Below are 24,425 nucleotides of genomic sequence, written 5' to 3'. Positions count from 1 at the left end.
GCCAGATAGTCTCCCACCTATTGTTCACTCACCACCCTCCCCCTAGCCCATACAAACAAACTCCAACATCAAACAATCCCCACACAATTGCCCAACAGAAAAACACCAAGATCAAAACAAGCACCCCTCCATCCCACAACAGTGTAAATGAAAACCTTAACTCACTCAGCTCTACCGCTGGTTCCAAATCATTGCAAACGGCATCACAAACATCTTCCATGAAACACAAAACGGGAAACCTTTTACAAAAACAGAGAAACAAAAAGAAAAAACAAAAATATGAACGTTGCAGCCAAGTTCTCAATCCATCACCAGCCCTTTCTTTTTCGCAAAGTCCAACGCGTCCTCAGGCGACTCGAAGTAGAAGTGCTGATCCTCATGCATGATCCAGCGATGGGATGGGTATAACAGCCCAAACTTCACCTTTTTCTTAAAAAGGATCGACCTGATCTGGTTGAAGCCTGCTCTCCTCATGGCCACCTCTACACTCAGGTCCTGGTAAACCCGCAGGATGCGATTGTCCCATTTACAGCTCCATGTCTGCTTGGCCCACTGTAGAATGTGCTCCTTATCCAAGAACCTGTGGAATCTCACCACAATTGCCCTCGGGGGGTCTCCCATTCGCGGCTTCCTCGCGAGTGCTCTGTGAGCCCTATGCACCTCCAAGTGCCGGGAGAATGCCCCATCCCCCAGCAGCTTCTCAAACATGTCTGGGATGTATGCCCCAGTGACCGTTCCTTCGGACCCCTCCGCGAGCCGGAAGATTCTTAGGTTCTGCCGGCAGGACCTATTTTCTAGGTCCTCCACCTTCTCCAGGAGCTTCTTCTGCTAGTCCCTCAGCATCCCCAACTCCAGCTCCACAGCAGTCTGATGTTTCTCCTGCTCAGTCAGCGCCTTCTCCACCTTCTGGATCACCCCATCCTGGACGTCCAATCTATGCTCCAACCGCTCAATCGACTCTTTTATCGCGTCCAAGCAGTCCCGTTTCTGCATAATAAAGCCCTCCTGAATGACTTGCATCAGCTACTCCATAGATTGCTGGGTCAACAAGCCAGAGGTCCGAACATCCGCCATGCTGTCTTCTGTTGCAGCTACAGCCCAAGCCTTCTCTGTCTTTTGTTTCTGCCCTTACAAACACTTCTAGTCCTTCTCTCCATACACCGAAGTGGGAATTCAGTAAACAATTGCCACTAACATCCGTTTTACTATTCAAGTACAGCAGAAAAACGGGGAAAGGTCCAAAAGTCCGACAAGAGTGAGAGCCACCAAATGTGCGACTTACTTCTTCATAGCCGTCACCGGAAGTCGTTGGTGCAGACTTGATGGGCTGAATGGCCTCCTTCTGCACTGTTGAAATTCTATAGTTCTATTCCATAGTTACCGGAAACCCATGCATTCACAGGGGGAATATACAAACACCACACAGTCATCCAAGGTCCGAACTGAACACGGGCCCCTGGTGTTGAAAGGCAGCAGTGTTAACTAGTGTGCCATCATGTTATATATGTTTCTGCCTTGCTTACTTCTATTTTCTTATTCATTTATAATTATCTCAATTAAATGTTGTGTTCTGATGTTCATTTTCCGAAGCTTGTAAAGTTTAATGTAAAACACTTAGTGACAAAAATCATTTTAAAAGTAGAAAACTTTGAAACCAGTTAACATTATCAACTGAACAATGTGTTATGGGCGAGGCGTTTTCAGAACCCCAAAATGTATCATGGAGTTCCAACCAACCTCTCCCTTTAATGTATTTGTTGCTTTTCCTAGCACACGGCTTTTTCCCTAGGTGTGGGATTACAATTATGGACACGTAGGTTTTTAAACACAAAACACTGTTTATTCCATGAACTCAACTTAACATCTTCAATAAACATTGGATCTCTTAACACCCCTTACTTCAAAGATAACTCAGAAAATATTGCAACAGTAAATTCTTCCTTAAAATGTTCCTTCAAACTTCCAAGAGACTTAACACCTTTAAACAATATCACATCAGGTTAAAGGATATATATTTTTTCTGTAGAATGGCAGAGATATATTAGCTTGGGTGACATCAGCTCCAGCACCTTGCTTTCTTCATGCAGCTCTCTGGAAACACACAGACACACACGCTGCTTTCTCAAATCTGGCTTTCTCCCTTCTAAGCAGATCACAGCAAACCAGAACTTCTCAAGCTGCTGTCTCAAACTGGGTTTCTACTTTTAAACTGCTCTCAGCAAAACCAGCCAGGCACTTTTTAAACTGCTCTCAGCAAAACCAGCCAGGCACTTTTTAAACTGCTCTCAGCAAAACCAGCCAGGCACTTTTCAAACTGCAAAACCAAAAACTGCCAAAATGGCTGATCTGAGCTGAGCTCCACTCTATGACATCACTGTTTCTGAAAGGTACATTGCTTAAACATCCAGTTCTTAAAGGTGCTCTCGCATGATAAATGACATAAAGCTACCTCAAATTTTACAAATTTCTTGCAGTAAAATATATTTTCTCACCTAAATACAGCAGTCCCATCTATTTGTAGAGGGGCGGGAAGGAAGATGGGAGGAAGAGAAGAGGAGGGAGGGTGGGAAGGCGGTGAATTGGAGGGAGGGAAGAGGGGATGGAGGGGAGACAGGGGATGGGGAGGGAGGGAAGAGGGGACAGAGAGAATAGAGGGGAATGGGAGGGTTTTGACAATTGTTAATTGACAAGCTCAATGTCCGAAAGCAGCAGCTGCTGAAGTGCGGTGTCCTGGCACACCCCTCCTCTGACATCATTTTGGGATGTCCTTTGGCAAGATCCAAATCTACATTCGCTCTGAATCAGCTGGGAGGACAGGCATGCAACCATCAGTGTCCTTGAAGGAGTCAATAGCACCAGTATAAGGGCAGCACGGTGGCGCAGTGGGTTAGCCCTGCTGCCTTACGGCGCCGAGGTCTCAGGTTCGATCCCGGCGCTGGGTCACTGTCCGTGTGGAGTTTGCATATTCACCCCGTGTTTGTGTGGGTTTCACCCCCACAACTCAAAGATGTGCAGGGTAGGTGGATTGGCCACGCTAAATTGCCCCTTAATTGGAAAAAATGAATTGGGTACTCTAAATTTAAAAAACAAATAGCACCAGTATCAAGTCCATGATCATCTGAAACCAACTCCGCTGCTGAGGATATCAGAGTCCCGACTGCCAAAGCAAATCTTCTTCACCCAGCTCGAGGAAAAATCCCGAACAAGAGTAGGACAAAGCAAACTCTTCAAAGACACCTTGTAGGCTTACCTCAAGAAATAGAACATAGACATCAATGTCTGGGAGACCATTTCTCAGAAGAGACCTACTTCGAGGAGCCTCCTGATTGAAGGGTCACAATTCTTCGAGAAGACCCGACGGCAAGAGGAGGCCTGGAAAAGGACTTAGCATGCAAGGACTGATTCCACCTTTTGGAAACCCTGCCAAGTGAGTGATCGAAGATGCAGCTTGAAGATTGGGCTCATCAACCATGCATGGACCCACAGAACTCATGGACAATAACACGGAGTATCTTAGACCCGTCAGCGATTGATCACTGTGTTCTATCCATTATAGTTCCTTTAATGGGATTAAAATTACCATGATAAACAAAAGTTTAAAACAATATATCTTTCTTTCATTTTATTTGCATTTTAAACATATTTATAAAGCTAAGGACTAATAATTTTAAACTTTAACCTATCAAAAGAAATCTCCCGATGTCCCTGCCTCTGCTAGACTGAAAACCTTCCGTGTATAAACTCACCAAAAATCCGGCAGGTTGCCCAAGTTAGTGCTGGTTTTTCATTCAGCAGAGCAGGGCTTTAAGCAGGGGGATAAAAACGGCCAGGAATTTGAACCCCACGTGCTTTCAGTGCGCACGTCTGCATGCCTGCACTTCCAGTTCGGCACCACCGCACATGTGCAGTGCACCAGTGACTTAAATCCCGAATCCTGCAGGAATTTACGGGCCAATATGTTTTATGCTACTATTTATAGGTCGGTAAACATATTGGTAATCTTTGTCTGTATCTCTGTGTGCTAACGTGACCATTTCCAAGGAACTTCAATGGTGCCATGTGATTCTCTGTAAAATCCACGGAGTGCATTACCCCAAGTGGATGAGTATTGCTCCAAGGTTGGTTGTTTCATTCATTGCGCACATCAACTGGAATGGCTGTTGAACCAATGGAGAGGAAACAGTTCTACAAAATCCCCAAATCAATCACGCTACGAAAAAAGATGCATCTATGACTTGTTCCTGGGGCAAAATGAAAGAGTGGGGAGAAACACAGTTACATTAATAATAATAATCTTTAATAATAATCTTTAATGTCACAAGTAGGTTACATTCAAGTAGGTTACATTAACACTGCAATGAAGTTATTGTGAAAAGTCCCCAGTCGCCACACTCCAGCGCCTGTTCGGGTACACAGAGGGAGAATTCAGAATGTCCAATTCACCTAAATGCACATCTTTCGGGACTTGTGGGAGGAAACTGGAGCACCCGGAGGAAACTCACGTAGATGCAGGGAGAACATTCAGACTCCGCACTGACAGTGACCCAAACCGGGAATCACACCTGTGACCCTGGAGTTGTGATGCAACAGTGCTAACCACTGTGCTACCTTGCCGTCCATGATGATCAGGGGAAAGGGAGATGATCAGTCACCTCATCTACCAACAAGACCCGATTTCAATATTTCCGGTAAAATGTTTCAATGTGAAATCACATGATCCCCATCCCGTCCGTGGCGATCTTGGGGTGGGCTCGGCTTAAATATCCAGCCCATAGGGTGCAGTTCTCCCAAAAGATTTCTAAGTGTGGTCTCCAGCGGGAAATGTGGTGTGATTCCCATTGGGTGGGTTGGCACGAGCCAGATCACAATCCACCCAAACTTTGACATTTTTTGAGGTATTTGCGCCGTGAAAGAGTTGTGTGGGACCCTTTGACATTGCCAACCTGACATTTCCCCTGGCAGTGCCAACATGGTAGTACCAAGTTCTCATTGTCAGGTTGGCTCTGCCAGGGGGCATTGCCAAGGCAATTTCCAGACATTTCCTTGACTACCCAAGGGCTTTAATGGCCTCCAAGCACCTCCCCCCACCCTCCAACCCTGCCATGATCATCACATTTGGTCTCTGTTTTTGGAGAGAAGTTGTGATTCCCGCCAGCCTCAAGTTGCACCGGCCAGTGGAAGAATTGAAGGGTCCCAGTGAATTTGCCTGAAAGTCGAAGCTGAATATGTTGATGAAGGCTCTATTATGCTAATCTGCTTCACGCCCTCACTTGGCATGAACCAGATTATGACACCAACCAAGGGCAGGGAGCATCTCACAAAGGGTCTCACATGGGTAGTCCCCAGCACAAATGGCATTATGGCCCTCTCTGCGCAAACGGGGCAAGAGAATGGCGCTCATAGAGTCATAGTTTTACAGCAAAAAAGGAGGCCCTCTGGCCCATCCTGGAGCATATAAAATCCTGAGGGGTCTTGACAGGATTGAAGGGGGAGATTCACTCCTCCTGTGGGAGAATCTAGTACAAGGGGCGAATGGCCTTATCCTGTTCCTAATTCAAATGATTCTACAAGCGCGATTCTCCGGAATCAGCGCGATGGCCCGACGCCGGCGTCAAAAACGGCGCGAACCACTCCGGCGTTGGGCCGACCGGAAGTAGCGGAATTCTCCGCACTTCTGGGGGCTAGGTGGACGGCGGCAGGGTTGGCGCCGTTCAAGCCAGCGCCGAAGCAACTGCGCGAGTCCGCGCATGCGCGAAAGGGCTGGTGTGATCCTGCGCATGAGCGGAACCACCGGCATACTCTGGCGCATGCACAGGGGGGTGTCTTCTCCGCGCCGGCCATGGCGGAGCCCTACAGGGGCCAAGGCAGAAGGAAGAAGTACCCCCACGGCACAGGCTCGCCCACAGATCGGTGGGCCCCGACCGCGGGCCAGGTCACAGTGTGGGCCCCCCTGGGGTCGTACCCCCCACGCCCCCCCCGAGGACCGCCCCAGCCGACTTACCTGCCAGGTACCGCCGTGTGGGACCATGTCTAATCCACACCGATGGGACTGGCCAGAAACCGACAGCCGCTCGGCCCATCGGGGCCCGGAGAAATGCCGGGGGGGCCGCTGCCACTGGCCCCCGACCGGCGTGGCGGGAACCCTGTCCCCGCCTGAAAACCGGCGCCGGGGAATACGGCAGCTGGTGTCGGAGCTGGATTCGCCCGTACATGTCTAAACAACAGCAATTGAACTTCAACATTAATTATGAGAATCAGTTTGAAGTTTCAATTCAATAAGACACTTGTAAGTCCAAGAATTGTTTATTACAAAATGAGTGCCAGTGTATAAGTTTCTAAAATTTTGGTAATTAAGTGCTTGACTGATGTAATGAAATAAAACATGCCCCATCTTCACCTCTTGAACCTGCTGAAAGATAACAACTACACTATGCTCCCGGGTCCTTTAATGGCATCAATCAAAATTATCCTTCCATCTCCATTGTTCAATCCTCAATAATTGTCCTCCAGATAACACCTTCTCCTCAATTATCAGCACAGGTATCTCATGGAGAATCTGACTGATTCAGCCTGTACCTAACCCCACAAAAATCCCATTCCCAATTGGATATTTCTCCGGGTGCTTTTTCAAACGATTAATTGAGTCAGGTACCATTGCTTTTGACACCTTGCTCTGCAACTCCTTTTGGGGAGGTGTTTCGGCTTTTAGCAAGCAACAAACTGGCTGGGACAGACTCAAGCAATTAATCATTTGAGCAGAATGTTTTAAATAATTGACAAAAGGAACCACTGTTAGCGTACATCTGTAAAACATTGCGCTCACTTTGCCAACTGCTTGTGCAAGTGTTTAAATCAATACCACAAGTTCAAGTGGATGGCTTATCTAAAGCTATACCATGTTCAAAAATGCATAGACTTTTCAAAATAAATAGCTTACTTTCAAAAGGACTAGACCCAGAGACATAAGCTTGATTTTTAGCCAGTTGCGATAGCATGAGGGAATTGCTTTCATTTATTTCCTACTATTACAAAGGATTAGTCACACTGTCAGCTCATTGTCCTATTCAGTACTGCTTATCTCGAGCTTCTCTGTCTCATTGTTCTCTTCAGCAATGCTATGTCTTCTACTTTTTAACCCCGTGAGTGCAACAGGGATCCTCATAGCCAAACACTTTTTCGGATAACCTCTGATCCTCTTTCTTCAATATTGAGTTCTGACTTGAGCGTTGAAATCAATTGGGTGAAGCAAAGCGAAGCAGTTCTCCTGTGCCTACTGGGAAACCGATGGACTAAGTTGAGATACCCCAATCTCTTGAAAAAGGATCACGATCTCACCGCCGCACCTAAACTGTACCCAGAATTTCTCACTGGTAACCTAATAAGTTTGTGGGTGGAATTTAACTCCCCCCCCCCCCCCCACCGAGGTGGGTTGGTACCGGTTTGGGGGTGGGGCATTTAATCAGGCGGAAGGGTGGCTGGTGGGAATACTTTCACCTTCCCGCCTCTGACCAAATTAAGTCCAGGGTGGAGAGCTTGTGGATGGTCTTCCCACCCCATTGCGAATTGAGGCCCTTAACTGGGCAATTTATACTCATTTTGGGGCTTCATTCCATAAGCACTGAGACTCACCCAGCAACAGGCAGGGACATGCCACGCAGGAAGCCCGAAAACCAAGCCATGTCAGGGTTGCTTCCAGAGGGGGCCCTTCATTTACCTGACCAAAAGGATCAGCTGAGGATCATAGAATCCCTACAGTGCAGAAGGAGGCCATTCGGCCAATCGAGTCTGCAACGACCCTCTAAAAGAGCACCCTTCCCAGCCCCACATTGCTGTCCCATCCATGTAATGTCTGCAATGGCAGCTGCTGGACTCAGGGGGGGGGATTTCCACTACTGGGCTCCTTGACCCAGGGTAGGCTGGAGGCTTCCCAATTTAGCACCTGAGAAACAATCAAAACAAGAAATATGGTGGACCTTCCCGCACAGGCTTTTGCCGACTCTTCAGCTGGCAGGCAAGACCCCCATCACATCCATTAAATAGCACTCTCTATTTCCAGCCCATGGTATTTGTAGAAATCATGACTGATTTTTGCAAACATGTTAACAATTTAATTCTGGGAAATAATTTCTCAGGGATTAACTCAGTAGTATTGGTTACACTTTTCTGCAGCCATATGATTACAGCAATTAAGCATGCCTGGCCGCGCGGGCCAAAAAGTCCGGAGTAATTCCCATCCGTTTTCCGGCGGGCGTGGGGACTTAGTCCCCAGAAGGGAGAATCCCGCCCGGAAGCTCCTCAGCACTGTAATGGAAAATCAGCCCAGATAAGTGTTCAAACCCAGAGTACAGCTTTAATCCATGACATTGCGAATCAGAGAAAATAGTGCTGGCAATTGAAACATCTCAAAGGTGAAACTGCTAAATCTAATTCAGTGCCCGACTGGAAGAGATCCTTGGAGGCTGTTGATTTGGATTATCAGTGGAATGCCACAGACCATGTAGATAGGCTTGCATCTCTCAAATGGTTAATAAACTCCGGCTTTCAGTGGGCAGCAGCACGGTAGCACAGTGGGTAACAATGTTGCTTCACAGCTCCAGAGCCCTAGGTTCGATTCCCGGCTTGGGTCACTGTCTGTGTGGAGTCTGCACGTTCTCCCTGTGTCTGCAAGGTTTCCTCCGGGTGCTCCTGTTTCCTCCCACAAGTCCCGAAAGACGTGCTGTTAGGTAATTTGGACATTCTGGATTCTCCCTCCGTGTACCTGAGCAGGCGCCGGAATGTGGCGACTGGGGGATTTTCACAGTAACTTCATTGCAGTGTTAATGTAAACCTACTTGTGACAATAAAGATTATTTAAAAAAAAGAGAAGAATAAGAAGAATGACGAAGGTCAACTGAATACAGCCAGAGACAGCGCTGCAGTTAATTGGAGCATCTCAGGCCAGTGTTCCAGAATGAACTGATTGCTACCATTACCATTTTAAATATTTTGTTTGTCCTTACCATAAATAACCTAATAAATGTAACCTATTTTATTTGTACCTGGAATGGTCTGTGGCTAGACCTAAGCAAGTGTCTCCAAGGACGTCTTACACAACTATACAATGGGATAGTTGAATTTACACTGAACTACTATAGCAAGGGTACAGCCTGTCCAGAATCTCAATAACATGGAAATAAAGCTGTGTCAGTGGGAATGAATCTGGAAAGAAACACTCGGGCCTGCTCCAAAAGTCAAACAGGTTATTGATTACGCCAGTGGGAAGTAAGTCCCTGGGCACACCATGCGCTTCTTCACTGAACAAAGGCAAATCATCAATACTTATACATTTTCAAACAGTTACTCAGCCCACCTCGGCTGGACACGAGCCAATCGTACAGATTATAGATTAGGTATAGATCCAACAAAATTAGTTATTAGACATGATGGGGCTGCATGATCAGCTCATGGACAGACAACGATGTGATCCAGACCATTTATCAACCGTCCCTCGGCCTTCATAATAATTCACAAGCTTAAGACTTCCTCATCTTGGCTTTGTTAGCTGGTTCCATTCTTCAGAGACAACTGCTTGTCTTAACCTTGTCTAGTTGCTGAATGAGTTATTGTGTGTGCTTGAGTGAGAGCTGACCTGCTCCAAGAATGTGGCCAAGTAAACACCATGATGCCTCTGAAAATTGTTATTTTCCATTTTAGCTAGGATTTATACATTCTTGGTGGAATAGCAAATAATGTGCATTTCGTATAAATATAACATATAATGTAGGTGCTTCTGCCTGGGAACTCACCCCAACAGCTGTCTTTTACGAAAAACTTGGTTGCCAAGCATACTTCACATCAAATTGTCAGGTGTTTAGTACACAAGTACTCCACCAAATGTCCACTGAGGATTGTTCAGAAATGCCTCTTCCCTTCCTGTCCCCACACACATACACAATACACCAATGACATATGCAAATCTACACTGGCTGAACCATTCAAAATTATTATTTTTTTCCCCTCATGGACCAGCACATCGAAGAGCTAATTTAAGAATTTCTGGATCACTGTTTCAATCCTTGGGGCTGCCACAAGGGCATGCACATCATGCAAAACAGCTCGTCAAAAAAAAAAAATGTGCTGGAAAACTAACAGCCTGAAGGGTCCAATGTCAATTTCATTGCAATGAAATTTTACATACAGTACATGTTGATTTACATTCACTTTATTTTGATGTGCTCATAAATGAATAAATGTTTGGCCAAGCAGTTTTTCCATGAACCTGAGAAAGAAACATTTCGAAATAAGAAAGGCTTGCATCTCTATGGGGCCTATCACATCTTCAGGATGTCCCAAGGTGGTTTACTGCCAATGAAGTGCATTCCTGAAGTGTACTCACTGTTGTAATTGATTTGTGAAGCTCATTTTGAACATGATAAATAAACCAAATGAAAGGGAGCTGTAATCCTTCAGCTAGGAAAAGGGTTCTGAGATAAAGGCGGTCTGGAAGCAGAGTACTTTTAACATTTTGGTTTCAATTTCCAGCTATGCTGCCACAGGGTGTTCCTTTTAATCTGCTGCCATGCTCATTATTATGCAATATTGACATGAGGGTGCAAGCACTAATTGCAACTATAATAGGATCATTTGGATATCATTAATGATTGCGAGACCTGTTTTACAAAGGAGAAAATCTAGGAGTTATGAGCTCCTGGGTTTAAAGATCTCCATAGCCTTCCTGCCATGAGGACATTGCGACAAGAAAAGTTCCCTCACACCTGAATAACTGGTGCCTGCCTTGGCTCAGTAGTGGCAGTCTTGTCTCTGGATCAGAAGGATGCGAGTTCATAGCCCAACATCAGAATGCACATTTCAGTACACTTTTAAAGGACGATCTGCATTGCTGAAGCTGCCATCTTTTGGTTGAGTCATCTCAGGTGGGCGTAAGACATATCCATGGCACTTTTCAAAGATTGTGAGGTGGCCTGAACGATGTTAATCCTTTATCCACCAGAAATGCATTAGTTGGTCATTTAGATCATTGCTGTTTGTGGGGCTTCACTGTACCCAAATTGGCTGACACATTCCCCTATATTGCATAGTCATTACAATCTGAGGTACTTCCATCGGCTACAATGGCCTCTGGAATATTCCGACATTGTGAAAGAGGCTGCATAAATTTATCTTCTTTCTTTATTAACTATTCACAGTAGTCATTCCTCAATCTTTGCTGTATTTCTCCTGTACCAGATCTTTCAACAGCCTGGTGGATGCAGCGTCCAATAGTTAAATGTATCTTTGTTTGATTATGTGAGTCTGGGAATTGATCTATGCTTGATTGGTTAAGTCTGGGTGTGAATTCCAAGCAAAGTAAACAGACACCACATAAGCTACTAGAGCAGAGTTTTAAAAGCATGAATGCAGGCATTTTGTGATTTTAGATGTATTTTTGAATGCTTGTAAGTTTACTCTGAAATATGTAAAAAATAAAACAGAAACTGACGCTAATTGCAACTTCAGAGTTATGAGACAAAGGAAGTTTCATTTATCCAACACTGTTCATGTCCTTGGGAGGTTCCAAAGTACTTCACTGTCATGATATTCATATAACCATATCATGGTGCAATCACACACACACTGATGGACAGATCAACGGACCAATCAACACACACGCAACATCACAGCCAATCACCAGTGAGAGTACACGCACTATAAAACAGGGAACACCACAGTTCCCGCTCATTCCAGCAGGAGATAGCTCAGAGCACAGAGCTCACAGCGTGCCACTCAGACATACACCATGTGCTGAGTGCCTCTCTAAGATAGTGTTAGGGCTGGGTCCACAGGTTAACAGGTCAAGTACGAACCACAGCCATGAGTTAACAGATGTTGTTATGAAGAGTAATAAAACAGAGTTGTACCATCTACAACCGTGTTGGTTCGTTTGTGTAGCGGAACACCCAACACAACATTCACAATGAATTACTTTTGATTTTTAGTCTTTGTTGTTAATTAGGGAAGCATTTCTGTTTTGATGGACTTGGTTGAAGGATAAATGTCCACACTTGTGGGAGAACGTTCTGGTTTTTCTTTGAGTAGGACCATTTAGGTTCACATGAACAGACAATCAGGGCTTTGGTTTGACATTCATCCAAAAGACAACGGACTGGATTCTCCGTCGGCTGGATCCTCCGTTTTGCCGGCAACTCACTAACCCCCGCGGATGTCCTGACGACGTGGGGGTGCCCATTATTGGCCGGCTGCCGGGACGGAGGATTCTGCTGCCGACAGAGGTGCACCACAGCAGACAACGGGTGCGGCTGGACAGAGAATCCCGCCCAACACCTCCAACAATGTAGCACTGCCCTGGCACAGCACTGCAATGCAGTGTAGCCTAGGTTATGTGCTCAGGCCTTTGGCACGGTGCTTGAATCCACAAAATTCTCCATCAGAGGCAACAGTTCAATCACAGTGCCAAGCTGGCAGCACCAAGCTGTGCCAGGGGTGGGCCCAAGTGTGTGACCCATTGTGGGGGGTTCATTTAAGTGGGGCGGGGGTGAGAATGGGCACTGGCACCCTGATCTCTATGCAGCCGGTTCTGGCTCTAATCAGCCCTGCCCAATCATTTCTCTTCTTTAAAGAGCCTTGAGATCTTGAAAGAAAACTAATCTGTGCAACTGGAGAGTTACACCTCAGTCTTCAGTCTGAATCTGACCGTTGCCAAATTCTGATAAGATTCCGCCCTTAGTCTGTTGCCCTCCACTGACAACATAATAGAGAGATAGACCTTTAATATTAATATCGTTTTAAGCAGGTGACCCGCGTTCCAACAGTTTGCAAGTGAGCAATTTTGGTCTGATTTGAACATCGATGCTCTTACTTGTCTTGTCAGCATAATTAGGCCCATTGACACTTAAGATGCAAAAGCTCTGCAAGGAAACTTAATTTATTAACAGTTAAAGTACAATTAGTGTCTGATCGTGAGATAATGTCCCTTTCCATTTAAGGCTCAGTATTTCAATGGAATTTAAGTGGCTGATTAATTGCAGGCAATGAGATCGTGCCATTCATTTACCTCTTGTTATTCAGTTTTGGCCAAGTGTGAAATTCATTTCTTCACCTACTTGGGCAGCTCACCTTGATTGACAGCCTCAGTGGCAATGGGCCAAGAATGGGCAGTTAGACTGGTGGACAACTCTCTGCTTTGTGTTGAAGGATTTTTCTTGTCAGTCTGTTAATTGTATAAATAGTAAACACTGCAAGGCTTTGGATTCCCAAAGTCACGTTCTTCAAACATGATAATGTCACTGGACTAGTAATTCCTGGCTAATGCTCTGGGGACATGGGTTCAAATCTCATCACTGCACCTGGTGGAATTTGAATTAAATTTTAAAAATCTAGAATTAAATAACTTGTCTATTGGCGACCATGAAACCATTGCTCATTGTCATAAACCTCTATCAGGTTCACGAACACGTCATGGTGGCACAGTTAACGCGAGGGGGCGAGACCAAAAACGAGAACTGTGCCGGGCACCGATCCATTCATGATCTAACCTGCCCGCTTCCCTTGGTGAAATCCACATCTCACCTTAGCGTGGCAAGAAGCCAATAATCATCATTAAGGCCGAACTTCATACAATTAACGGGAGCTATCCCCTATCTAAACACCTCCCCAGCACGTGGTCACGCGGACACCGATTAGTACACCTTTTAAAAATGTGAAACTGATGGGGAGGTGAATAGCCATCTACGCTCACAGGCAAAAAGGTCAGGGCATGGGCTTAAGTAGGATGCTCTTTCCAAGGGCTGGTGCAGACTCGATGGGCCAAATGGCCCCCTTCTGCACTGTAGGGATTCTATGATGCTTTCTATTTATACATATTCTGCACGCCTCTTTTGCCTTGCACACTTTTCGACATCTCAACTCTCCTGCCTTCCACCCTTTGATGGATATCCCAGTTTGTTCTTCCCCACTACCCAGTCAGACCTTGGGGAGGGTGCTCTTTCCAAGAGCCGGTGCAGACTCGATGGGCCGAATGGCCTCCTTCTGCACTGTAAATTCTATGATAATCTATGATTACCCCCTTCCCCGCCTCTGTGCCTACTTAAAACATAGTTACATTTTTAACCTTTTCCAGTTCTGATAAAAGGCCATTGACCTGAAATCATGGGCTGGATTCTCCGTTTGGGAGACTAAGGGTGGGATTCTCCGGTCCACCAGCCACACGTTTCTCGGTGGCATGCCATTCACTAGCAGCGGGATTCTCAACTCCCACCGCTTGTCAATGGGATTTCCCTTTGAGCTGGGCAGGGGTGCACTAACGACAGGAACAGAGAACCCCAATGGCTGCAGAATTCTAGCCTACGCGTTTCCGCTGGAACGGAATCCTGTGCAATACACGTTCCCACTGGGGACGCTGTTTGAACAAAATTCAAAAGTTGCAAATGGGCCAACGTGAATTGCGAGAAATTCCCAGCTCCGCAGGCGTTGGATTCGCTGGGGCCAGAATTTGTGTTGAAGAGTCTGACAAGCTGGAGCTGCTCATAAGTGCTCCACTCACCACGCAAGAAGCTGGCTCAGAGAAGACCTGATCCCAATATACGGAGTCCGAAGTCGATCGAATGCTCGATGCCATTGAGGAGAGGAGGAAAAGCTTCCTCCCTGGGGTCAGGTGGAGACTCAAGCCCACCTTCCTAAACAGCACCTGGGAGGAGGTGGCAGAGGCAGTCAGGCATCAACACGAGGTCCGGCATGCAATGTCAGAAGAAGATGAATGACACCCCTAGGCTGGGCATCCTGGTAGGCCTGGTCCAGATTTCCGTGGGGTATTGGGCAACTGACACAGCGCAGATGCATCTGTATGTGGATGTTTGCGAGATCCCACACAGGTTCCTGCTCAAGCCCTGGAATGAGGCAGAGGCATAAAAGTTCAGGACGACTGTCACCTTGATGGCCACGGAGAGCAGGTGTCCTCCTCCAAACCCCTGTGGTGCCAGGTGCACCACCATATGGAACAGGTGGCACATGGTCTTCCTTGTGAGCTGGCATTGGATTTGGCATAGGTGGTCCAGAAGCTCCTCGAAGGACAGGCACCAGCAGCATCCGCATGCCCTGATGCAGTGCCTCCTTTTCACCTTGACCATCCATAGCCACCAGGTTACATGATCACCCTGGGTTGTGCTGCTGTGCCACCCTCTGCATGTTTCCCCCCTTCTCCAGCTTCTTCAAGCTGATGTAACCAGCACTGCTCCCCTGGGCCCACTTAGCCTGTGATATGGGGAGCCTCTATTCTCACCACCCATCCCTGCCAACAGGGGTACTGGCGACTCCCACAACCCATGTCAGCGATAGGCTCCTGTCCTGTGTCCCCCAGTGGAGTGTCCTGTGGGTGTCCTCACTGGATGGGCCATGTGTTATCCGGCCAGCAGGGTGGCAACTGGTTGTGTGGTGGAGGCAGTCAACATGTGCTGCCCGTTGCCTCTGTGTTTGGAGGCTTGTGTGGGGGCAGGTCCTAGAGATGGGGGTGAGTAAGGAAAATGTGCATTTTCTGGGGCATTACCTGCAGTGTGCTGTGGAGCTTTGATGCAAGACACAGGTTGTGACAGTGAGCTGGTTAGGTTTCCTGGTCAGGAGCAGGATGGATGGGAGCAGGGGTGCAGTGGACAAGCAGCACTTTCAGACAGCTTGTGGTCCTGAGGTATGGGCTAGCTGATCGCATCACTGGTTAGTCTTCTACTCTAAGAGGGGTTGTATGGCAGGGAGGGTGCCAAAGGCCATGGTGCCTGTCTCCATTGTTTGGGGTTTCTCGTTGCTGACGTCGGGCAGTGGAGAATCCAGACCAATATCTATATTTCTCTCTTCGCAGATGCTGCCTGACCTGCTGATTATTTTCACTATTCCTGTTTTTTATTTAATATTTTCAGCATCTGCAGTATTTTGCTTTCATGAGTTTTGAAAAATGGCGTTGGCTACCATTTTCCAGAAATGATTTCCAGTGTTAATTCGATAAATCATTCCATTGTCCTATTAGAATTTCCAACAAGTGTAACAATAATAATTTTTAAAAGAACTTAATGTTTAAAAACTCAGCACAGCCAGATACAATCCAGGTCTGTGTGACTCCCTTTCATATCACACAACAACCCTTGAGGGAGTTAAATCAAAAACAAATATCAGATAACGACCGACAGACCATTAGAGGTCTTCAAAAATCTCACTGTAGGCAAATGTCGTAACTTCAGGTGATTCTTTTCTCCCAAAGTTTCCTTTGTTCTGACGATTGATCGGTTGTGCATTGTCCACATAGATTTTAATCAGAAGCCGGTCACAAGATCCCATTGCTCGGCAGAAAGGAGTATTGATCAAATGGAAATTATTCCGCTGCTTCTAACGTCGTTGTGTCAGAGTCTAAGTCAAACCAATCTACCAGAAGGGAAATTTATAATAGCTGGGAAGTTGAGATATTGAGACATGGAGCTGAGTTTTACCGGGGGGGGGGGCGCATATTACTCGCACCCTAAAACCTGTTGGAAAGTCAGTCGCAAGCTGACCCACTTTAAAAACGGCCACCCCGCAGCAATGTCACGCTACAGGTGGCCCAAACTTGCAGAGAGAGGCACTTCCACCCCTCAATGGAAGAAAGACCCATCTTTTTCTTTGTTCTTTACTGAGTAAGGGCAGAAGGTTTTATTTAGTTAAGGCATCATGATTGACACAGGCTTGGAGGGCCGAAGGGCCTGTTCCTGTGCTGTCCTGTTCTTTGTTCTGATTGGCCATCTGCTCCAGAAATCCCAGCAGAATCAGAAATATGTAGTGAGTGCTGCCTCGACTGCAACCAATCACATGATGAAGAGAGAACTGATCCCAGACACAGATAAGCCTGGGGTTTTGGGCTGAGAGGGATTTGGCAGCCTGGGGGGTCCGGGGTCACAAAGCGGGTTGGGATTCTCCTGATATGTACAGGCCAACCTTCCCAGAAGGTGTACCCCACTTTCTTTTCCAGTTTTTCCATCTTGGCTGGTGAAATAATGGATTCCCAATTCTTGCCCACTTGCCCATGCCAAGCGCATTATGGTGAAGCCAATGTGATATTCGTCACAGTTTGCTTGTTAACAAACACAATTGCTGCTTAATTGGCTAGGGAAGGCAGTGGCGTAGTGGTATTAGAACATAGAATATAGAACAGTACAGCACAATACAGGCCCTTCAGTCCACGATGTTGTGCCAACCATTTATCCTAATCTAAGATCAACCTAACCTACACCCCTTCAATTTACTGCTGTCCATGTGCCTGTCCAAGAGTCACTTAAATGTCCCTAAAGAGTCTGACTCCACCACCTCTGCTGGCAGTGCATTCCACGCACCCACCACTCTCTGTGTAAAGAACCTACCTCTGACATCTCCCCTATACCTTCCTCCAATCACCTTAAAATTATGTCCCCTGGTGACAGCCATTTCCGCCCTGGGGAAGTCTCTGGCTAGCCACTCTATCCATGCCTCTCATCACCTTGTACACCTCTATCAAGTCACCTCTCTTCCTTGTTTGCTCCAGTGAGAAAAGCCCTAGCTCCCCTCAACCTTTCTTCATAAGACATGCCCTCAAGCCAAGGCAGCATCCTGGTAAATCTCCTCTGCACCCTCTCCAAAGCATCCACATCCTTCCTATAATGAGGCGACAAGAACTGGACACAATGGGCGGGATTCTCCGACCCCCGCCCGGCCCCCCAAAAATCCCATTGTCGTGAATCGGGCCGCGCACCTCGGAGATTGTCGAGGACTGGCGTGACGCAACGGGCCCCGGTGCCACCCCAATTCTCTGGGCCGGATGGGCCGAAATCCCGCCGGCGTAAATCAAACCACCTATTTAACGGCGTTAACCAGTCGTGATGGTTGAGGCCGGCAAGCGCGGAGGTGGGGGGCAGCGTGGGGCGGCCGCCGGAGAAGTGACGGCATGACCGCAAGTGGTGGGGAGGGGTCGCAGGACCCATTGGAGTGTGCATGCCAGGGGGGTGAGGGGCAGGGAGGAGGGAGGGACTGGGTGGGAGGGACGGGGAGGAGCTGGGGGGAGGAAGGGGCAGGCTGGGGGAGAGGGAGGGGCCAGGGGGGAGAGAGGTGCTGGGGGACAGGGAGGGGCTGGGGGCAGGGGGGGGGGGTTGGAGAGGGTGTGTGATGGAGAGGGTGCTTGCCGGGGAGGAGGGGGGGGGGCGGGAAGGGCGAGTGATGGAGAGGGTGCTTGCCGGGGATGGGGGGGGTGGGGGGGGGGGGGGGCCGGGAAGGGCGAGTGATGGAGAGGGTGCGTGTCGGAGAGGAGGGGGGGGGTTGGGGAGGGCGAGTGATGGAGAGGGTGCTTGCCGGGGAGGAGGGGTGGGGGGGGGCGGGGAGGGCGAGTGATGGAGAGGGTGCTTGCCGGGGAGGAGGGGCGGTGGGGGCGGGGAGGGCGAGTGATGGAGAGGGTGCTTGCCGGAGAGGAGGGGGGTGGTGGGGGGTGGGGGGGGTTGGGGTTGGGGAGGGTGCTTGCCGGGGAGGAGGTGGGGGTGCTGCGGAGGGCGTGTGATGGAGAGGGTGCTTGCCGGGGAGGAGGTCACTGTCTCCGAAATGCTTTCCCACTGAGACATTTGACACCTGGCCTGGTTTGTTGTGGAGCACCAAGTCCAATATGGCGCCCCCCTTGTTGGCCTATCTACATATTGAGTCAGGAATCCTTCCTGTACACACCTGACAAAATCTGCTCCATCCAAACCATTTGCACTAAGGGGGTTCCAGTCAATATTAGGGAAGTTGACGTCACCCATGACAACAACTCAGTTATTTCTGCACTTTTCCTAGATCTGCCACCCAATCTGTTCTTCTATCTCTCTGCTGCTATTGGGGGTCTATAGAACACTCCCAATAAAGTGACTGCTCCTTTCTTGTTTCTGACTTCCACCCATACTGACACAGTAGAGAGACCCTCCTCAACTAGTTCCTTTTCTGCAGCTGTGGTGCACTCCCTAATTAACAGTGCCACTCCCCCTCCTCTTTTACCTCCTTCCCTATTCTTCTGAAAACATCTAAACCTTGGAACATCTCACAACCATTCCTGCCCCTGTGAAATCCATGTCTCCGTAACAGCCACAACATCGTTGTTCCAAGTACTGAACCATGCTCTAAGTTCATCTCCCTCATTCCTGACACTCCTTGCATTGAAACAGACAAACTTTAACCCATTCCACTGAGTGCAACTTTGCCCTATCAATTGTCTATCGTTCCTCACAGACTTGCTGCATACTATTTCTTTTTTTTTTTTTTAAAAAGCTTTTTAATGGCTTTTCTCATATTTATAAACAGTTGTTGCATATATACATTACATTTTTCTTGCCCGCGCTAATTTGCTTTATTTTACAGAGTGGTTTGTTTTGTCCTTCATTTGACTAACTGTACGTATATTTTGCTGCCCTCGGGATCGGTCTATGATATCCCCCCTTCCGCCTCTCCCACCCCCCCCCATTGGTTTCAGCACCCTTCCACTTCTCTTGTGGTTTCCCCATTTTTCTCCACTCCCCCCCCCCCCCCCCCCCCCCCTCCCCCCCCGGTTGCGCAATCCTTTGGTTCTTCTTTTTTTTTTCTCCCCTGGCTTACTCCTCGTTGCTGGCCTCGAACAGGTTTTGGAACAGGCCGCCGAACTGCCCCCAAGTATCCAGGAAGCCTTCCTCTGACCCTTGGATGGCGTACTTAATTTTGTCCAGGTGGAGAAATTCAATGAGCCAGTCTGCAGCTGTGGGTGGTGCTGCCGATCGCCAGCCGAGCAGGATTCTCCGGCGTGCGAAGCGAAAGCGAGGGCGTTGGCCCCCTTCCCCTTGTGTAGCTCTGGCTGCTCCGATACCCCGAAGATTGCCGCTATTGGGCATGGGCTTCACCCTCACCCCCACAACCTTGGACATTTCCTCGGAGAAGGCTGCCCAGAACCCAGCAAGCTTGGGACAAGCCCAAAACATGTGGGTGTGGTTGGCCGTGCCCCTCTGGCACCGCTCATATTTGTCCTCCACCTCCGAGGAGAACCTGCTCATTTGGGTTCTGGTCAGGTGCGCTCTGTGCGCCACTTTAAGCTGCATTCGGCTTAGGCTTAACCTTGCGCAGGAGGAGGTGGAGCTCACCCTGCTCAGTGCTTCGCTCCAGAGTCCCCATCCTACCTCTGTCCCCAGTTCGTCCTCCCATTTTTGTCTGGTCCCGTCCAGTGGTGTTCGGGCTCTGACCAGTAGCTGTCCGTTTATTTTCCCACAGAGGCCCCCCTTCTCGCTGCTTGTGCCTATCAGGTCCTCTAGTAATGTACTTTCTGGGGCCCCGGGGTACCTAACTGTCTCTTTGCGGAGGAAGTGCTTTATTTGGAGGTGTTACAATTCCTGTCCTCTTGCTAGTTTCCACTTCCTCGCCAGTTCGTCCAATGTCGCCAGTCTGCGCCCTACGTAGAAGTCCCCGACCGCCAGTGTGCCCCCGTCCCACCTCCATCTTTTCAAGATTGTATCTAGCATGGCTGGGGGGTATCTGTGATTGCCGCAGATGGGGGCCATAAGGGACATTTTGGTTATCCCGAAGTGCTGTCTCAACTAGGTCCACGTTCTCAGCGTGGCCGCTACTACATGGCTCGTTGTGTATCTTGTTGAGGAGGATGGGAGTGCTGCTGTGGCCAGGGCCCGGAGGGTTGTTCCTTTACAGGATGCCTCCTCCATTTGTACCCACCTATGTCGGGTTCTTGTACCCATCCCCTCACTTTTTCTGCCGTTGCTGCCCAGTGGTAGTATTGTAGGTTCGGTAGAGCCAGGCCCCCTCTGACTTTCCCTCCTTGCAGTGTCGGTTTGGGAACACTCGGGTTCTTGACCCCCCACACAAACGCCATGATTAGCCTGTCTATGTTTTGGAAAAAGGCCTTGGGGATGAAGATCGGGATGGATCTAAACAGGAAGAGAAACCTTGGCAGTACGTTCATCTTGATCGTCTGCACGCTTCCCGCCAGGGAGAGTGGGAGTGAGCCCTACTGTTGAAGGTCTTTTCTTACTTCTTCTACCAGGGTGGTCAGGTTCCACTTGTGGATCTGTGTCCAGTCTCTGGCTATTTGGATCCTCAGGTAGCGGAATCTGTGCTGGGCCGTTTTGAACATGAGCCCCTTCAGTTCTGTCCCTCCCCCTTTTGGGTTCAATGGGAATGTCTCGCTTTTGCCCAGGTTAAGTTTGTAGCCTGAGAAGGTTCAAACTCTTTCAGTATTTGCAGTATTGCCTTCAGTCCCTCCTGTGGCTTTGAGGCATAGAGGAGCAGGTCATCTGCATAGAGTGAGACTCTGTGCTCTCTGTCTCCTCTCCGGATTCCCTTCCAGCTTTTTGCGTCCTGCAGGGCTAGTGCCAGGGTTTCGATCACTAGTGCGAACAAGAGTGGGGACAGGGGGCAGCCCTGTCTTGTTCCTCTAGTTGGTGTTAATTCGGCCACTCACTTTGGGAGCTTTGTACAGGAGCCTCACTCAGGCGGTGAATCCCGCTCCTAGCCCAAACCGTTCCTCTAGTTGGTGTTAGTTCGGCCACTCACTTTGGGAGCTTTGTACAGGAGCCTCACCCAGGCGGTGAATCCCGCTCCTAGCCAAAACCGTTCCAGTACCTCGAGGAGGTAACTCCATTCGACTCTGTCAAAGGCCTTTTCTGCGTCCAGGGAGACGATCACCTCTGGTGTTCCCTCCCTGTGAGGCGGGGGGGGGGGGGGGGGGGGGGGGGAGGGGGGGGGTCATTATCACGTTCAGCAGCCGCCTGATGTTCGCTGTGAGCTGCCTAGCCTTGACAAAGCCCATTTGGTCCTCTGTGACCACCTCTGGTACGCAGTCCTCCAGCTTTTTGGCCAGGACCTTTGCGAGTATTTTTGCATCCACTTTCAGCAGTGAAATGGGTCTGTATGATCCACATTCTGTCAGGTCTTTATCTTTTTTGGGTATTAGTGAGATTTTGGCCTGTGCTAGAGTTGGGGGCAGGGTGCCCCCTGCCAGTGAGTCCGTGAACATGTCCCTTAGGTGTGGGGCCCTGTATCCTCTAATGTTTCTCTCAGACCAGATATTGCCAGACGTCCATGTTTCAAATGACACATCTTTCCATATTTTCAATAACACTAACGGGGTCTCGGTCTTCCAAAGGGAGATGGACCGAATGGTCGACCGGTACAGTTTGCGGGCCACGTTTCCGTAGCTAGACAATGTCACCATTGTCGGCCATGATCAGCAGGACCACGATGCCAACCTTGCTAAATTCCTCCGCACTGTCACTCTCCTTAACCTTACTTATAATAATAAGAAGTGTGTGTTCAGCATGACCCTCTTAGCCATCATCGGCTATGTAGTCCAGAACTAGGTTCTGGGGCCCGATCCCGACTGCATGCGCCCTATCATGGAGCTTCCCCTCCCCCACTGCCCCAAGGCCCTCAAACGCTGCCTAGGGTTCTTTTCGTACTACGCTCAGTGGGTCCCAAACTATGCAGACAGGGCCCGCCCACTCATACAGACCGCCCAATTTCCCCTTACAGCCGAGGCACAACAGGCCTTCGCCCGGAACAGAGCAGCCATAGCCAAGGCCGGAATGCACGCAGTAGACGAGACACTGCCCTTCCAAGTAGAAAGCGACACATCAGACGTCGCCCTTGCCGCCACCCTCAATCAAGCAGGCAGGCCCATGACATTCTTTTCCCGCACCCTCATGCCTCAGAAATTTGGCATTCGTCCGTCGAAAAAGAGGCCCAAGCTATCGTTGAAGCTGTGCGGCATTGGAGGCATTACCTGGCCGGCAGGAGATTCACTCTCCTCACTGGCCAAAGGTCGGTAGCCTTCATGTTCAACAACATGCAGCGGGGCAAGATCAAAAATGATAAAATCTTGCAGTGGAGAATCAAGCTCTCCACCTACAATTACGAGATCTTGTATCGCCCCGGCAAACTCAACGACCTCTCAGACGCCCTATCCCGAGGTACATGTGCCAGCGCACAAGTGGACCAATTCCGGGCCCTACACGACAGCACTACCTTGTCAAGGCTCGCAATCTGCCCTACTCCGTCGAGGAAGTACGGACAGTCACCAGGGACTGCCAGGTCTGCGCGGAGTGCAAGCCGCACTTCTACAGGCTGGACCGTGCGTGCCTGGTGAAGGCCTCCCGCCCCTTTGAACGCTTCAGCATGAATTTCAAAGGGCCCCTCTGCTCCACCGACCATTACACGTATATTCTCAGTGTGGTCGATGGGTACTCCAGGTTCCCCTTCGCCATCCCATGTCCCGACATGAAGGCCCTCAGCACCATCTTCGCTCTGTTTGGTTTACCCGCCTACATCCATAGCAACAGGGGATCCTCATTCATAAGTGATGAGCTGCGTCAGTTCCTGCTTCGCAGGGGCATCACCTCCTGCAGAACTACCAGCTACAACCGCCGGGGAAACGGGCAAGTAGAGCGGGAGAACGGGACAGTTTGGAGGGCCGTCCAGCTGGCCCTACGGTCCAGGAACCACCTAGCCTCTCGCTTGTACGAGGTCCTCCCTGATGCACTACACTCCATTTGGTCACTGCAGTGCACCGCTACGAATAACACACCCCATGAACATCTCTTTACCTTTCCCAGGAAGTCCACATCCGGGGTGTCGCTCCCGACTTGGCTCGCAGCTCCGGGACCGGTCCTGCTCCGCAGACACGTCCGACTCCACAAGGCGGACCCGTTGGTCGATAGGGTACACTTGCTCCATGCCAACCCCCAGTATGCCTCCCCGACGGCCGCCAAGATACTGTGTCCCTCAGTGACCTAGCACCAGCAGGTTCCACCCATAAACACTTCCCCGTCCAGGTGCCATCCTCCCCTTCCAACATTAACCCCACCAGGTCCATCCCTACTTCCCCTGCCCACGCAAGAGGACGAAGAGGACTTTGGCACGCTCCCGGAGTCATTCAACATCTAGCCGACACCAACGTCGCCATCACCGACATCGCCGCCACCTTCACATCGCTCCCAGAGGAACGTCAAGGCACCAGACCGGTTGAACCCCTAACTGGCACCGGACCTTCAAGACGACATTTTAAAAATAAAATTCTGTACATAAGTTTCAATACTGTATATAGTTCTACACCACCCCCGCCGGACTAATTTTAACAGGGGCTGAATGTGGTGAACCACTGTACACCTGTACTAGAGGATGTAAGGTAGGACATGTACTACAGGTTCGCCGGTAGCCCCTGCCTGCTGGAGGAGGAGTATAAATATGCGTGTCCTCCATTCAGCTGCCATTTTGCCAGCTGCTGTAGGAGGCCACGCATCTTACTGCAATAAAGCCACAGTTGTACCCAATCTGAGTCTTTGTACAATTGATCGTGCATCAATACACTTTCGAGTGGCTGTTTGCAGCGCCCTCTTGGTTGCTCGCCCTGCTCCATGCCCGTCGAGGCCTATGTCTGTACTGCTTCACTA

General features: G+C 49.1%; 1 long non-coding RNA gene across 1 annotated transcript in view; it reads left to right on the top strand.

The window, feature by feature from the left end:
• LOC140394831 (uncharacterized) overlaps positions 1-24,218 on the top strand; it is a 58,684-nt gene extending 34,466 nt beyond the window's left edge. The window contains exon 3 of the long non-coding RNA XR_011936024.1: positions 23,589-24,218. This is a non-coding gene — a long non-coding RNA (uncharacterized lncRNA). The remainder of the gene's footprint in view (positions 1-23,588) is intronic.
• The last annotated feature ends 207 nt before the right edge of the window (positions 24,219-24,425 follow it).

This window comes from Scyliorhinus torazame, chromosome 18 (assembly GCF_047496885.1).
Source record: "Scyliorhinus torazame isolate Kashiwa2021f chromosome 18, sScyTor2.1, whole genome shotgun sequence".
NCBI lineage: Eukaryota > Metazoa > Chordata > Chondrichthyes > Carcharhiniformes > Scyliorhinidae > Scyliorhinus > Scyliorhinus torazame.
This window is presented reverse-complemented; position numbering and strand designations above follow the sequence as displayed.